Genomic DNA, 12855 nt, shown 5'->3' on the forward strand with positions numbered 1-12855 from the left:
AATCTGGAGACAACAGATGCTGGAGAGGATGTGGAGAAATAGGAACACTTTTACACTGTTGGTGGGAGTGTAAATTAGTTCAACCATTGTGGAAGACAGTGTGGCAATTCCTCAAGGACCTAGAAATAGAAATTCCATTTGACCCAGCAATCCCATTACTGGGTATATATCCAAAGGATTATAAATAGTTCTACTATAAGGACACATGCACACGAATGTTTATTGCAGCACAGTTTACAATAGCAAAGACCTGGAACCAACCCAAATGCCCATCGATGATAGACTGGACAGGGAAAATGTTGCACATATACACCATGGAATATCATGCAGCCATCAAAAACGATGAGTTCGCGTCCTTTGTAGGGACATGGATGAACCTGAAAACCATCATTCTCAGCAAACTGACACAAGAACACAAAATCAAACACTGCATGTTCTCACTCATAGGCAGGTGTTGAACAATGAGAACACACGGACACAGGGAGGGGAGCACTACACACTGGGGTCTGTTGAGGGGAAACAGGGGAGGGACAGCGGGGGGTGGGGAGTTGGGGAGAGATAGCATGGGGAGAAATGCCACATATAGGTGAAGGGGAGGAAGGCAGCAAATCACACTGCCATGTGTGTTCCTATGCAACAATCTTTCATGTTCTTCACATGTACCCCAAAACCTAAAATGCAATAATAAAAAAAAAAAAAAAATTTTTCAAAAGAAGAATAAATATAATAAATTGTTATAAATCAATAAATAGGCCGGGCTCAGTGGCTTGCGCCTGTAATCCCAGCTTTGGGAAGCCAAAGAGGGCGGATCATGAGGTCGAGAGATCGAGACCATCCTGGCCAACATGGTGAAATCCCATCTCTATGAAAAATACAAAAAAATTAGTTGGGTGTGGTGGCATGTACCTGTAGTCCCAGCTACTCGGGAGGCTGAGGCAGGAGAATTGCTTAATCCCGGGAGGCAGAGGTTGCAGTGAGCCAAGGTCGTGCCAGTGCACTCCAGCCTGGCACCTGGTGATGGAGTGAGACTCTATCTCAAAAAAAAAAAAAAAAAAATCAATAAATAGACAAAAGATAAAGTTAAAAACCCCCCAAAAAACCTACAAAAAGTAAACTTTTAAAAGAAACAAGTATTACTTCTAGAAATAAAACATAATCATTAAAATGAAACAAATCTAAATAAGACAAATCAGAATAGACCCAAGTGAAGGGAGAATAATGAACTTAAATACAATTTTCAGGAAATTTCCTGAAATACAGCAAGAAGTCATTAAAAAACTGAAAATGTTGAGTAAAAAGAATTCAGAAACATTAAGATTAATCAGAGATGTTTAGAGACATAGATGCTAAGTGAAAGACCCAATATGTGTCTAATATAAGCTCCAAAAATGATAGAACCCTTTCCCTTCTTTGCTAATCCGGTCCTAAAGCCATCAGGTATTAATAGAACAGAGCAGGAATGGAGTGCTGAAGTTTAAATAGTGTAAGGAGGGCATCAGGATCACAAGACTATGGAGTCAGAGCCTAGGGAGAGTGAGTAAGGTGTCCAAATGTGGGGGCAGTGACCAAGCAGGATGAAGAGGAATAATGCATACGTGGTTGTCTGGCACTGGGTATTGAAGCACGAACAAGTGAGAAAGGAGCTCGCACAATGAGGTTCCTCAACAAGGAGTGTCAGGAGCCTAAGAAGGGTGAGGATAGTGAAGGAAGTAGCCCTGCTGTGAGGAGCAAGAGCCTGGGCAGGGTGAGGAAAACGTACATTTATTTACAAGGATGGTCTGGCACAAAGTGTTGAAGCCAAAGGAGGATAGGAAGGCATGCACGCTGGGGGATGTTCAGTATCATGATAACACGGTAGGGTGAGAAAGGTTGCTGCCTGAAAGTGTAATCAGACATAGTAAAGGAATACAGGGGTAAGCAGGATATTCACACATTGGGCAGTGGGCAGTGAAATTGCCTCCTTTCCCACCCCTGCAACACATGCATAACACAAAAGTCCACAAGGAATGTCAAAGCCATAAAATGATCAGGAGGACATCCATACAGAGGACAGGGCAGCACATTTACAGGAAATTGGTTACATAACAGACTGATGAAATAATTAGTATATTGCTTATTTATAATAGGAACCAGATTTCTTACTGTTTAATGTTAGAAAAAAGAGTTAGAAATACGGAAAGGAAAAAACTTGAATGATCCCTGTGGTACTGGAGTTCAATTAGAGGAATCAGGTTTTATTGGGAAACTGGTTGATTCCAGTTCTGGAACAGGGAAACACAATATGATACTGGACTATATTGCCATTAAAACAAGGAAGCGCTCAAAGAGTGAGGACATATCAGAGGGACACAGAAGTCTGCTTGCAGGAGCTCCCACTGACCGAACCATGAAAAATTTGAGCATCAAAATAAATAATGCTAGCAACAGATAAATAAATTGATTCAACTTACTAGTTAAAAGACAAAGATTCTCAGTTACAATGTCCTACTATATCTTACTTACAAAAGATTCCTAAAGTATTAACTCAGAAAGGTTTAAAATAAAGAGATGGATAAGAATGTGCCAGGCAAATAGTAATAAAAGAAAAATAAACTGATGTAATATTGGACAAAATGGGCTTTAAAGCCAAACCACTGTTGGGGGGGTGGTCACTATATAATGATTAAATAAGTCATTTACCTGAAAAGAATAATAGTCTCTAGGTAATCAACAGCAGAGCCTCAAAATCCATAAAACACAATAATGCATAATTACTAAGAGAAGTTGGTGAATTAACTATGACAGACGAAGATTTTACTTCTCTCAATCAGTAATAAATAGATCAAGCAGATTAAAAAAAATAAGGATTTTAAATACTTGAACCACATAATTTGTATTAGTGATATCATGAAAATATATAGCTTCCTGCACCTAGAAATTAAATAAAAATACATTTCAATGAAAGCATGCATATAACATTTATAAAGGTGTGATGCTGTTGGACCGCAAAACAGATCTCAAAACATCTTAAAGGATTAATACCACTTAGGCAACATTATCTGACCACAATCAATAAAAATCTGAAATTGCCTCCTTCCCCACCCCTGCAACACATGCATAACACAAAAGTTTGAAATATTTCCTGTCTGAATGTTTGGAAACTAAAAAAAATTCTAAAATATTCTACCAAGAAAATATAAATTCGATGCAATTAAGAACCAAAAGAATACAAATTTTGTATAATAAAATTTGCCAAATGTAGATTTTATATAAAGGAAATTATAGCCTCAAATATATATATATATATGATCCTAAGAAAGAAGACAGCAAATGAATGAGTAAATAACACCCAAATTAAACCTATATAAAAGAAGAGCAGGGTAAATACAAAGAATGCAAAAGGAAACAATGTGGACAAAACTACATATTGTTATAAAAAGAACAACAAAGGAGAAATAATCTACAAATCAAGCCCAGTCAACATGAGGAAATCTATGGCAAGTTTGATTAGGAAAGCACTAAAAACATTCAAAAATTATGTACAGATAAAATGAGTATAACTCAAATATCTTAAATGAGAATATTATTAACTTAATGTTAAAATTTGGAAAGGTAAGTGAAATAATTTTTATAGAAAATACAGCTCACAAGTCTTTTTGGTTTTTTTTGTTTTGTTTTTTGAGACGGAATCTTGCTTTTGTCGCCCAGGCTGGAGTGCAATGGTGCAATCTCGGCTCACTGCAACCTCCACTCCTGGGTTCAATCGATTCTCCTGCCTCTGCCTCAGCCTCCCGAGTGCTGGAATTACAGGCACCCACCATCCCCCACCCCAGGCTAATTTTTGTATTTTTAGTAGTGACAGCATTTCACCTTGTTGGCAAAGCTGGTCTTGAACTCCTGACCTCACATGATCTGCTCATCTCGGGCTCCCAAAGTGCTGGGATTCTAGGCATGAGCCACTGTACCCAGCCAGAAAACATAGATTACTAAATTTGAATGAACATGAAATAGAAACACAAACGCTTGTAACCTTTAAAATTGAATAAAATATGTAAAATTATGCACACGCACATTTATTTCAGCAAAAACTTCGTATTGGATGTAATCTTGGGGAACTAGCAGATACATTCTTACATATGAAAGCACATAGGACAAACCTACATAAATTCTGAATAAAATATTAACTCGTTTAACAGCTCACTTATATTAAAATCAAGAGATGAGAGAGGGAAAGAGAATGAATTGAAGAAAGTAGGAACATTATGATTTTCAACTGAAGTAGGCATGCACAAAAAAAGTGAATCGGCAAAGAGAAAGGAGACCAAAAACCCCACAAAACCTGCCATTAAAGCCGCACAATCCGGCAGTCCTTACCCTTAGCGTATAAGAGCAAATTTACCTAAATATCACTCCTGAGAGCTCCGCAGACCTCCAGCCCCGGACAATTACCGCCTCTGATGGCACCTGCCTGACTGAATAGATGATGCTGAGATGTCCAATATACTCTATTATAAGAACAGGACAAAGTAGAAACTACTAGTTTTAATTATCTCTAAGACAAGAGTTAAATAGTAAGTTTCATGGATGAGAAAAATTCACTTTGGGGGAAAAGCTCACTCTTACGAATACCAGATAAACGGGGTACAAGTGAAGATTGCAAAGCAGGTAGTGAGAAGGACACACATGGGCGTGTTTTAACATTCTGCTCTTGGCCGGGCGCGGTGGCTCAAGCCTGTAATCCCAGCACTTTGGGAGGCCGAGGCGGGTGGATCACGAGGTCTAGAGATCGAGACCATCCTGGTCAACATTGTGAAACCCCGTCTCTATTAATACAAAAAAATTAGCTGGGCACGGTGGTGCATGCCTGTAATCCCAGCTACTCAGGAGGCTGAGGCAGGAGAATTGCCTGAACCCAGGAGGCGGAGGTTGCGGTGAGCCGAGATCGCGCCATTGCACTCCAGCCTGGGTAACAAGAGCGAGACTCCGTCTCAAAAAAAACAAACAAACAAACAAACAAACAAACAAAAAAAATTCTGCTCCTAAGAAAAACTGCTCCTCACCGCATGTTCTCACTCATAACTAGGTATTGAACAATGAGAACACGTGGACACAGGGAGGGGAACATCACACACCCAGCCTGTTGGGGGTTGGGGGCTAGGGGTAGGATAGCAGGGGGTGGGGGGATAAGGGAGGGATAGCATTAGGAGAAATATCTATTGTAGATGACGGAGTGATGGATGCAGCAAACCACCATGGCACATGTATACCTATGCAACAAACCTGCACTTTCTGCACACGTACCCCGGAACTTAAAGCATAATTTAAAAAAAAGAAAGAAATACTGCTTCTGACTTTGTATTGCTCTTTTCACCACAGCTTTTAGTTTTAAGACAATGAAAATCACCATACAAAAATCACTTGACCTTCACTCTTGGCTTGGCTAACATGTGCTCAGCCAAGAATTAACAAGGGAAAGCTCCTGGGTCACACTGCTCCCAAGGAAACGGGGCATTTTTCGTTTTTATGGACAGTGTGCACTTTGGCTCTTGTTCAAAGACTTGTGTTATTTTTTAAAGTTTACCTAGGAACCTAGTCAAAGAAATTCATCTAGCCTGCTGAGTAGAACAGTGGGAGAAAGAAATTCCGAGGAACATTTGCCAGAGAATTAATATATTTTTAATGATTAACATTACACTAAGGGATAAACAACTCTTAAGGTGCAGTATTTATATTCCTATTGCTCTGGAAAATTAGCTTCTCTTACTTGAATGTTTGCAACACTGTCTACCCTATAACTGGCCACACGTATTCTGGTTTTGAATCTCTCTGAAAGTTACCCACTCTGCATTGATGTCTCCCTGAATGAAGTGATACTCTTCCCCCAAAGATAGAGATCAGTCCTTATGTAGCATATTGCCTATCCCATAGTAGAAAATATTCTTTTCTGCTGCAACGAATTGATTCAATGGATTTTGATGCTTCTTCCTTCTACAATCCTTCTGAAATATGAGAAATCATTTCTTAATCACTGATAAATTCCCTACAATGCCTGAAGAACAGTGCTTTGAAGATAGGGACAAAATAAATATTGGTTGAATAAATGCCCCTTTTCATTATTTTTAAGCTCTGTATACCAAAAGAGAGGGCGTGGATTAAGAGTGTAAACTTTAATCAGGCTAGACTTAAATTTGAGCCATTGTATCCCTCTGAGCCTCAGTTTCCTCATCTACAATATGGGAATAATAATGATAGATGCCTTAGAGGGTTGTTGAGAGAATGAAATGAGATCGTGCACACAATGTGGAGCAGAGTGTAATATTCATAACTGACTACTACTATTTTTATTTTGGCTCCCATGCTTCTGGGTAATAGAAAGGGTTATCCATATGTCAAACTTTTTCAACATGACACTTCTGCTTTATTCTTATTCAAGTTAAACTCACTTCAACTTCACTTTCAGTAGATGGTAAATTTTCTGAGCAGAGACTTCTGTCTCATTTGTCTATTGCTATAATCGCAGGGCCCAGAGCAGTTTCAGCAAAAGTAGACACTCAATAACTATGTGATGAATTAATGAATGAATGAAAATATACAATATAGTTCTAAAGACTTACTTGTGATAAAACGTCCACCCATTCAGATATTTACAAATGTCTACATACATGTTAAAATACAAGGAATTTGGAGTTTAGGGAGAAAAAAGTAAATCAAAGCATTTCACAGGTTAAAAACCTTTATAGCCACAGGATTCTTAACACAACCAAATTAGAAAACAAAATGGACCAAGGCAAAAGCCACAAGAAATCATATCACAACTAGAATTGATATTCAACAATCCAGACTGCTATGTGTAGTGCAACATACCTGAAATTCAAAGAAGTATGTCCAGGGCTGCTTTTACCACTTATAACCTTTATTATCACATTGTAAATACAGTAATTAGTAAAATGAGGTTACTATCACCTGAGCTGCCTACATCTCACTATTCTTATGAGGAAAAAATACAATGATGTAAATAAAAGCATATGGGTATAAATATAAATATTATGCTGTCATTATATTACCTTGCATCTATTACTTAAAAGCTCCCATAGGATTTAGAGCAAGTGGCCCTGGATCATTAATGTAATCATCTCCCCTCACTTATAAGAAAGCTGATGATGAGAAATGTGACCTAGATTTTTTTTTTTTTTTTTTTTTGAGAAGGAGTATTATTGCTCTGTCCCCCGGGCTGGAGTGCAGTGGCACAATCTCTGCTTACTGCAAACTCTTACAAACTCTGCCTCCTGGTTTTAAGCTATTCCCTTGGCTCAGCCTCCTGAGTAGCTGAGACTACAGGCACCTGCCAGCAAGCCTGGCTAATTTTTGTATTTGTAGTGCAGATGGGGTTTTACTCTGTTGGCTAGGCTGATCTCAAACTCCTGACCTCAAGTGATCTGCCAGCCTTGGCCTCCCAAAGTTCTGGGATTACAGGAGTAAGCCAGAGTGCCTGGCCTGATCTAGACAATTCTTTAGATCACTTCTAATTCTGAGATTCTGAGAAAGATCAAAAGATTTGTACAGCGAGGAGAAAGAACTGATTAAAAGGTTGCACGTCAGAAGTCACTGTTTTCAGACGCTTTTTAATTTTTTGCAGAAAAATTTAAAATGTAACCACAGAAACTAAGTACCCTGTTTTTATTATGATAGAAAGTAAATCCACATCTTCTGATATCCCTAATAATTCCCTAGGAATCTCTAAGTGAAAAGAAACCTCAAGGAAAAAAACATTTTATTAAAAATTCTCTACATTAGAATCTCTGTGGTGTGGAGGAGAAAGTTATGTTCCTGACAGAGGTACAACCTGTTATGTTTCAAATAATTAAGTGTCTAGACAAGTTTTAAAGAAGTCTTTGGAAAGGGATTACAAACCTCTATCATAGCCCTCAATTTATAATTATTATATACCAAATGTGAGTGCCCGAATGATATTTTGGATGTCTAAAACAAGCTGGTAGGATTTTGTAGGATAATTTTTAAATCTGGTCTATTTAAAGGCGATTCAAAATAAACAAATAAATGCTTCCACTGGAGAAAATAAGTGAACACTGAGAAAGAAACATCACTTCTCGGCCTTTTGGCTAACAAAAAATAAAAATAAATAAAAATAAGCATCATAACCACAGATGGGGATAAAGTCAGAGCCTACATTTTAGTACTAAGTACATTTTGATATTGCATTTTGTAACATGTAAGCAATGTAATCAATATTTTATCATACAATCAATACAGCTATGGAAATAATTATACAAACAACCAAACATACAGACACAAAGCTTCTCTTTAGTAACTCTCAAATAATTCCTACACAAATTCTTGACTGCAGCCTACTCAGATACCAGGCTGGATCCTCAGGATGAAAGGATGAATGGGCCTTCAGGAAGCTCACAGCCAGTAGGTAAAACAACCAATGTAAATGAATTACTGGGTAGTTATGTAGTTGCATTTATATATATCCCACCATTTTCAGAGTATGTATGTATATAATTTTGTCATTTCTTGGTGGCATAAGGAAAAAAATAATTTTAAGAAAAAATTTAGGTGTAATAATTATTAAAGTGTTATAAAGCTAATTTTATACAGTTTAATTATACATAAAGATCAATACAATTTATACATAACTATGAAATAAACACATAACACTAAATTTAAACATGTTATTTTAGTAGTACATGTTAAATATATATTGAAATTTAGGTATATATCAAATAAGACCAAACAGAATTTGTGACATATTTTGGGATTTCCTACCTTTTACAGTTAATAAAGTAAAATGATTCATTTTTATAATTTCCACATTTTGTTTCTAAACAAAAGACATTTCAAATTGTTACTTGCAAATGATTTTTCGCCATTCAAAATACAGGAAGTTCTTGAATATTTTTACTTTCTAAAAAAGCCATATTCAATGTTCCAAATCATGATTTCCTATTTTAATACTGATTTTTAAAGTACTAGCGATAGCTTGATATTCCACATCAAAATCTTTATCAGATGAATGTTCTCTTCAGATCAAAGGAATACCTTCTTGCAGTGAATCTGCAGTAGGATCTTAATAACAGAGTTCCCTGTGCTTCCTTTCTATAACCAACACTCTACTGTGACAGAAATTAACTAAATCAGGGCCTCCCAGCGGCATGCCATGGTACATAAGATGAGAGGAACTGAAACTTTCAACCTGGTGTATACAAAAATAATCATTTTCTATGTTTATGCTTTGATGTGCAGAAGGTTGGGAAGCATTGAATTAAGTAAAACTTGTCTAGAAATAGAAATGATTTAAAGCTGTAGAGGGCTCAAACCATTATAGAGTTCGTAAAACCCTATCTACATCTAAGAAATAACCCTCCTGGTGAAGCAGTCCTGCTGATAGCCACTGACTGTTGCACAGACCCACAGGATGAACTGCAAGCTCCCAAACTGTTCTGTTTTAAAGTGAAAATTTTTTAAATAATAAATAGAAATAGCAATAGGCTACCTACTCTAACAACATTAACTTCCCAATTACCTCCTAAACTACAGGGCCTCTCAAATCACTGTTGTGCAGACACTTTGCAAAACTGTAAATTACAGCTGGAAAAGGTGGGCATGTCTTTTCACTGTTTGATCCCTATACCTTGCACACTGCCTGCCACATAGGTGACATTCAGTAAACATTTCTTATATGATGTGTTTGACCTGGATGACGAAGCAAGAGTTTAGTAGAAATTGGAAGAGACATGAAGAATGTAAAACAGAACTCTTAATTTTGGTGATGAGGAAGTGGAGGAAAGGTGTTGTGACATTCCTAGGACCAGAGCATAGTCCTGCTCTGGGAGAAGTATATTCTGGGGAATGTTACCACCCCAGTTCCTCTCTTTGTGCTTTACCAAAATACAAAGAAATTTCTGATTCTGGGTTCATCATTTGGTTGTATCCAGCATACCAGTATTTGTATTATTTTAATTCAAAATATACTTTATTGTAAAGAAAAGAGGCAAGAAAATATTAAAAACGAGTCAGATAAATTTTTGCCTTCTTTTCCCACACCTTAGTAACTTGCAAATATTCTTTGAGCCTCAGTTTTCTCATCTACAAAATGGAAAATAAAATTGCCTTCGAGAACTGATGGGAGTATTGGTATAGATAGTTTTCATCATTATTCCTTGTTCATAATTAGCACTCAACATATGGAATGGATTGACTGGATGAGGCAACGAATTACTATAATTTTGTATTGTCAATAGAGATTGTGACTGTCACTTTCTAGCAATCCCTTTGAGGGCATGAGATTTCCTTCCTTTACTTTTATAATATTGTAACTACAATTTCTTTTCTTGAAAATACTGTGGCTATATGCTGGAATATTTGGCCATGAAAATAAACAATTTGTTATTGCTTCTAAACTCTATAATGATCTTTAAATCAATGACTCCAAGTCAAATTAGAGTTGTGAGATTTAGCAAATAAAGATACAAGATGCCTAGTAAAATCTGAATTTCAGATGAACAACAAATAATTTTTTGTACAGTATGTACTATGTAAATTTGGGACATGGTTACACTAAAAATTATTGTTTATTGTATGAGACATGCTTAAAGAAAATATTTATTGGTAATCTGAAATTCAAATATAATGGGACCTGTAGGCATAGTAGGGTCTCTGGTATCCCTAAGTTGAAGATAAAGGGGAGCCTTATAGATCACAATTAGCACTTCTTCCTTCTATAGTTGAGTAAATGAAGGCCCAGGGAAGTTGGTTACTTGGCCAAAGAAATCAAAGAAATGAGTGGCTGAGACAGAAGCTGAACCAGGCCTCCTCACAGCCCATCCAGAACTTTCTCCCTGCACACCATTGCAAAGATGCCCCTCCTGACTTGCCCATTCAGAAATTCTTAGGGATATGCAATGTGAAATTCCTTTGTTATTTTGGTTGTTCTTAAAAAAAAAAAAAGTCAACCAAACAAGAACAAGAAACCTCTTATTCATCCAGGCTCCAACATGGCCTTCATTGCCTTTAAAGGCTGGACTGATGCTTCCTGATTCTTTCTCCATAAACACAATACCTGGCAAGAACAAGGAAGGACAACACGCCATTACAGCTCCCATCCTCCAGTCCACCTTCATCTTCTTCCCTGGAACAATTTGTTTTTATCTTTTTGACTTGTCTGAGGGCAGCAGAATAATGAGTATGATGTAAATGTGGTTTTGTGGGTGGTGTCTACTGGGCACTGGAATTGTTTACCTTGTCATAAATAGCTGTCTTCAGGGACACGCCCAGACACTGAGTCTGCTTTACTGACCTCACAAACATAGACAAATCTCACACCCCTTGACTGAGGATAGCCCACTAGAAACAGAAAGGATTAAGTCCCTAGTTACAATGCATGAATTTTAACAATAACATCCTGACCCGAATAAACACTGAGAGGAAAGTAAATAGAGCAGAGCAATGAATACTATGAGCTTTGAGATAAAATAGGCCTGGGTTTGAATCTCAGATCTGTCACTTACAGTTATGTGACCTCTGTGAATTCCACCTCTTAAGTGGAGAAAAATCCCACCTACTTTCTTCATAACTCATGGGCACTGTGGGGGCAAAAACGAATTATTTAAGGATTTTTTTTCCCCTAAATACACCTTGGTCATCTTTAGCCCAGGAGGGAGTTTTGCTTTTAAATTTTGAGTTTAGGTGGAGATAAAAAGAGCTTTGGTGTGAAAATTGTGCACTCAATTTGGAATTGTGCACTTTAAAAGTGTGCAGTTTATTAAATGTATTATGAATTTATCTTAATAAACTTAAGAAACAAATGGATAGATTGGAGAGCAGAGTAAGGTGGCTTGGCCAGTGTCACACAGCTAGCTAGTAACTGGAAATAGTTTGGGAAAGGGCAAAGTTGAACTTCGTGAAGGAGCAAGAAGCTCAAGAAAACTGCAGAAAGCTGGAGAAAGTAACTGGGGGTTCAGGTAGGCCAGCATGAGATTTACTTTAACCACAGCAGACTATGAAGCAAGCAGCCTCTGCAGTCCTTCGAACCTGACTTTCAGTCCATGGGAACATGTCAGTCTAAGCTGGCATGGGTCTCAGCAGAAGCCCCGTCCACCCAAAATCTATTTGAAAATGCTCCTGAAGCCAAAGTTATTCTTTTATCAATAGATTTTAATTAGATAACTCTTTAGAAAAGGTAAAAAAAAAAAAAATCTGTGAGGTCAAAGGGTGCCCAAGGGATATTTAAATAACAACATTCAGTCTGGTCAACCCACTGGAGCATGACTGTTTCAGAATTAACCCCTAACCAACATCAGCACTAAGCTCCTCCAAAAATCTTGTTACTGAGTAATTAACTGCTACTTAGTAAACTCTAGAAAATAATGTGTTTTAGACAGAGAATATCTTAGCAGGTAAAGTCAAAGCTAAAACAGCCCAGAGGTCAAAGGAGGAATTAAACAGATGGCAAATTAATCTCTGAACTCCAAACACTCATGACCTGGAGCATGTATAAAGCAAAAGAGCCAGGAAATCACATCTCTTTCACTACCTGGATGAGGTTTCCATCACAGCTCACAGTTCTTCCAGCCTTGTGAGTCAAAGATTTTCACAAAGTATTGCCTTCAAACTTCACCTCCTTGCTCAATAAGCTGTAGCGCAACAGGGCTGACACATTCAAAGAAAGGCCAAGTGTGCCCACTTATAGCCATTGTCAAGGAGATGAGCATTAGATGTGGTAAGAGAACAACTCAATTCTTCACTTTTATTTATATTCAATTAGTGAACAAACAAACTCAAGAAACTACAATCTCCCTGTCTAAAACTCAAAGTTCAGGCCTTAAGAAGTGGATTATGTATTTACTTTATACT

General features: G+C 37.4%; 1 protein-coding gene across 4 annotated transcripts in view; it reads right to left on the reverse strand.

Annotated features, from left to right (window-relative positions):
• Positions 1–926, reverse strand: part of WDR72 (WD repeat domain 72) — a 187462-nt gene extending 186536 nt beyond the window's left edge. The window contains exon 1 of one of the 4 annotated variants that reach the window (XM_064365697.1): positions 907–923. The gene's annotated coding sequence lies outside the window, so the exon portion shown is untranslated. Of the gene's footprint in view, positions 1–906 lie in introns of all 4 variants that reach the window. The other 3 variants (XM_064365698.1, XM_064365694.1, XM_064365695.1) reach the window with 3 other exon arrangements.
• Positions 927–12855: the final 11929 nt, after the last annotated feature.

Source organism: Aotus nancymaae, unplaced genomic scaffold, assembly GCF_030222135.1.
Source record: "Aotus nancymaae isolate 86718 unplaced genomic scaffold, 86718_ANA_hifiasm-v0.15.2.pri h1tg000062l, whole genome shotgun sequence".
Lineage (NCBI taxonomy): Eukaryota > Metazoa > Chordata > Mammalia > Primates > Aotidae > Aotus > Aotus nancymaae.